Here is a 5,325-nt window from a genome sequence, read left to right on the forward strand (position 1 = left end):
TAATTCTATTTTTTTCTGTGAATTATTATATTTTCCTATTAATAATTTTATTTTTCTTCCAGGATATTATCTTCTGTTTCCATTAGCCAATGAAATAATAATAATAAAGAAAAAAGAGTGAAAACATCCTTATTTAGAAGATGAATATTCAAATTTCGATAGATCAAGGTTTGTAACTCATATTTTACAAATATTTGAAACTTTAAAGGTTAGAATAAGAGCCAATTCAGGAAAGTTTAAAAAAAAAACCTCACCATTATTAATATCATAATTCTAATAATTAAAACTAATCAGCAGTTGGAAGGTTGGGGAAACATAATTAAAATTAAATCTCCTCCCAAACCAGAAAACCTGTCCACAAAAGTAGAAGGGCAGTCAAGATTTTTTATTATTCAGTAAGCAATAAACAAGAGTATTATGGGGATCACAGGTAATCTGCTAAGAGATCATAGAGTTAGGAAGAAATCTCACCATTTTGCAGAGCCAAGCAGATATAACCTTTTGCATACATGCTCTCAAGATAAACAACTAGTTCTCAAATAGAGGACTTGAAAGTGCTGTTTTTCATACATAATTCATCATAAACTCACTGCTATTTGGGATGACCATCTGAGTTAGCCAACTGGTTTTCTTTAAAGGAAAAAGAACTCATATTTTTACGTTTTATAAAATAAGTTTTTCATGTTTTTATACTTTCTTTTTTTCTTTTTGAGATGGAGTCTCGCTCTGTCATCCAGGCTGGAGTACAGTGGTGCAATCTTGACTTGCTGCAACCTCTGCCTCCCAGGTTCAAGCGATTCTTCTGCCTCAGCCACCCACAAGTATCTGGGAATACAGGCATGCACCACCACATCTGGCTAATTTTTGTATTTTTGGTGGAGACAAGATTTCACCATGTTGGCCAGGCTGGTCTAGAACTCCTGACCTCAAGTGATCTGCCAGCCTCATCCTCCCAAAGTACTGGTGTTATAGGAGTGAGCCACCACTCACTCCTGAGTTTGTTTTGCAAATTGGAGCAAGCCACTTCTACACAAATTAGATTCCTATCATCCCATAGAAACTGGAAAATAGGTGAGCTGGTCTTCCTTGATGAGTACATCAATGAAATTGTCCCATGTAATTAAGAAAACATGTCTGAGTCATAAAGCTAGCAAGAAGGTTATTTAGCTCTGTTTCCTGAATTTACATACATTTCCAAGAAACAGAGACAGAAACTAAACATTTTGTAAAAGAAATACTCTAAGAAAAGGGAATGGGACAAATCTCTTCCTTTATTTTCAATAAGGAGGAGTTATTTGTTTGACATTTCCCTTTTTTTCTTAAACTTTATATATTTTTAAGGTTTCTCTTTTTAACTTTCATTTTAAGTTCAGGGGTACATGTGCATGTTTGTTACACAGGTAAACTTGTGTCATAGGGGTTTTTTGCACAGATTATTTCATCACTCAGGCATTAAACCTAGTATCCATTAGTTATTTTTCCTGATCCTCTCCCTCCTCCCACCCACCACCTTCGGCTAGGATCAGTGTGTGTTGTCCCCATTTATGCAGCCATGAGTTCTCAACATTTAGCTCCCACTTATAAGTGAGAGCATGTGGTATTTAGTTTCTGTTCTTGTGTTAGTTTGCTAAGATTATATTTTCTCTTATAGGAGAAGGATAAGGGATTCCCATTAACTTAATGAAAGTTTAAAATTCAATTAATCATTGTAGTTTTAATAGTATTATAATGTTAGGATTAGGCATGTAAAATAAGGTACAATGAGTATCTCCCAATGTTGAGATTCATGAACTATGTTTTGTTCCTGAGATTCTAGCTCTTAGTCTTCATATGTGCATACTTCTGCCCCTGAGTATCTCTATCTTTCTGTCTCTTTTTCTCTTGAACATATGCTTTCCCCCTTATTCTCTTTCTCCCTTTCTAAAATTTAACATTCATACCTGCTGAATGATTTTTAATAAATCAGATCTATCTATCTATCTGTCTATCTATCTATCTATCTATCTATCTATCTATCTATCTATCTATCTATCTATACAAATGTATTCCCCTCCAACATGAACTGATCTCAATCCTTCACTTGTATAGACATTTGAAAATAGTACTTAGCAAAGTTTCAATGGATATTTTGAATAATTAAAATTCTAGTGCATTCAGAAAGCTCAGAGGTTTAATGAAACCCTAAATTTCAAAGGATATGTGGAAACACCTATATGTCCAGGCAGAGGTGTGCTGCAGGGGTGGAGCCCTCATGAAGAATTTCTGCAAGGGCAGTGTGGAAGGGAAGTGTGGGGTTGGAGCCCCCACAAAGAGTCCCCACTGGGGCACTGCCTAGTGGAGCTGTGAGAAGAGGGCCATTGTCTTCCAGACCACAGAATCGTAGATCCACTGACAGTTTGCACTGTGCTCCTGGAAAAGTGGCACATTCAGTGCCAGCCCATGAAAGCATTCAGGTGGGGAGCTATACCTTGTAAAACCACAGTGGCAGAGCTGCGGTAGGCCATGGGAGTCGACTTCTTGCATCAGTGTGCCCTGGATGGGAGACGTGGATCAAAGAAGTTTCAGAACTGGCCTATTCAATTTCGGACTTGCATGAGGCCTGTAGCTCCTTTGTTTTGGCCAATTTCTTCCATTTGGAACAGGTATGTTTTCCTCATGCCTGTACTCCCACTGCATCTAGGAAGTAACTAACTTGCTTTTGATTTTATAGGCTTATAGGCAGAAGGAAATTGCCTTGTCTCAGATGAGATTTTGGACTTGGACTTTTTCTGTTGGAATGAATTAAGACTTTAGGGGATTGTTGGGAAGACATGAATGTGTTTCAAAATGTGACAACATGAGATTTGGAAGGAGCTAGGGACAGAATGATATGGTTTGGCTGTGTCCTCACCCAAATTTCATCTTGAATTGTAATCCCCATTTGTCACAGTAGGGACCTGGTGGGTGGTAATTAAATTGTGGGGGTGGTTATCCCCATGATGCTGTTCTTACTTGAAATCCTGTTATGCAACGATAAACACATTAAAATGTTGGTGAACTTATTTAAGATATAAAAATATCTGTAGCTGTAAAATGACATGGATATATAATTTTATACATTTAATAAATGTTAGTATATGTATTCTAATCTAAACATTTGTTATGAGTTTGTGCATATAATAATGAATATATAACTTCATATAGTTAAGAATATATAGTTATGGGGTTGATAATTATTTTAGACATTCATATATTTATTATAAATGGCGATATATAAAAACATACATTCCCATAAACACATATATATGGCTATAGAATGTGAAAAGATATATAAATGTATACATTTCTAACAAAATGTGAACATTTTGCATACAGCTTTAATACTGTTCAATATTGTACTTTTTAATTTGACTATTAGTGGTTTTGCATAAAAAATGATTAATTCCTCCCCTCTTTGAAAAAATTGTTAATAAATACTGATTAGCTACAATATATATAGATTTACTCATGCATAAATAAAATTTATTTTGGCTTTTGTTTTTTATGCAAGATTATAGTGATGGGTTTTTATTTATTTATGGCAACACAAGCTATATTAACATTAAGAAACTGTGAATTATCAGAAAATACAATAATTAGGTTATAGTAAAGATGTTTTATTAGTTTATTTCCTTAAATTTCCACATATTACCCTATAGGCATGGATTCCTAAAAATGCTATATAGTTCAATTTTGAAACAGAAATTATAATTCACATTTATAATTATATATATATATTTGTTTACTCTCAGATTATCCTATCTTTAGAAAGACAAATGAAAGTACTCTGAAAATCTCAATGGCATTTAATACAGTCTCAACCACCCTAGTTTTAAAATATCATAATTTCCAATACGTCATTAAAACATATTGATAATGCTCTCAAAAGTAGAGGAAAAGTGTGACTCATAATCATCAATTCATTGCTAAATTTTACAATGTTTGGAATCCTTTCAAGAATACTTTACATTTTTAAAAAATTATACTGATTCCTATTATTTCTGTTATATTTTTACAGTGGGTACATGTAAACTTTTATTTGCAGACTCAAAGATATAGATTTAAGAGTTTTCTAATTCTTCAAAGCATTTAAAGTAGAGTATGTTGGTTAATCACAGGGACTCTGACAGCACATTACGTGGGTTCATCCCAACAGTTCTGATGATGACAAGTGTGATCTTTATAGTAAGTCACTCTCTTCTTCTGAATTGCTGATAATTAATTATTTATAGGGTTTTTGTGAAGATTAAATAAGATAGCCTATGTAGAGTGTTAACACAATGATCCTTAGCGATAGTAGCGAAGAAGAATGAGGAGAAGGAGGAAATGGAGAAAAAAATACCAGGCTTTCATTTCATCTGTATAATGAACTTTCACTTAAGTGTCTCAGATTATTTGGAAAATTTACATAGTCTCACCTATGTTCCATATTCAGAAAAACTGTATGCAAATTATCCGTTAAAATGGTCTTACCTTTGCTCTTCCAGAATTGCCAAGTGCTGCCAAGAACTGCCAACACTATGATGAATACAATTTACAAGAATAGGGATCTTTATTTTCTTTCTGATGTTAGAGGAAAACAGTTAGTTTTTCACTGTTAAATAGGATATTAAATGTGGGCTTGTTTAGGCAAGAAAAAAGAAATAAAAGACATGCAAAATCTGAAAGAAAGAAAAAAAACTTACAACTAATAAACATATTTAATAATATTACAGGAAACAAAATCCACATACAACATTTAAAAAGTTGCATTTGTAGTTTTACATACTAACAACATGCAATCTGAAAAGGAAATTAAAATTCTCATTTATAATACAATTAATCCCATTAAAAAATATAAATAAACTTACCCAAGGAGGTAAAAGACTTTTTCCTTACACTGAAAGCTACAATACATTAAGGAGAGAAATTAGAAAAAAATAAATGGAAAGAAATCTCATGTTTATGTATTGAAATCTTAATATTGTTAAAACATTCATATTACACAATAAATTGGAATTCTATTCCCATCAAAATCCCAATGGCATTTCTTTCAGAAATAGAAAAATAGTGCTAAAATTTATATAGAACAACAAAAGACCCAGGATATACAAAGTCATCTTGAGAAGAAAGAACAAAACTGGAGGCATCACACTGCTACACTTCAAAACATATTACCAAGCTATAGCAATCAAAACAGGATGGTACTGGGATAAAGACAGACATATAGACAATGAAACAGAATTGAGAGCTCAGCTGGGCACGCATAGCTCATGCCTGTAATCCTATCACTGTAATTTCTGTAATCTGGCAAAAGCTGGCAGATAA

Source organism: Colobus angolensis, unplaced genomic scaffold, assembly GCF_000951035.1.
Source record: "Colobus angolensis palliatus isolate OR3802 unplaced genomic scaffold, Cang.pa_1.0 Scaffold69, whole genome shotgun sequence".
NCBI lineage: Eukaryota > Metazoa > Chordata > Mammalia > Primates > Cercopithecidae > Colobus > Colobus angolensis.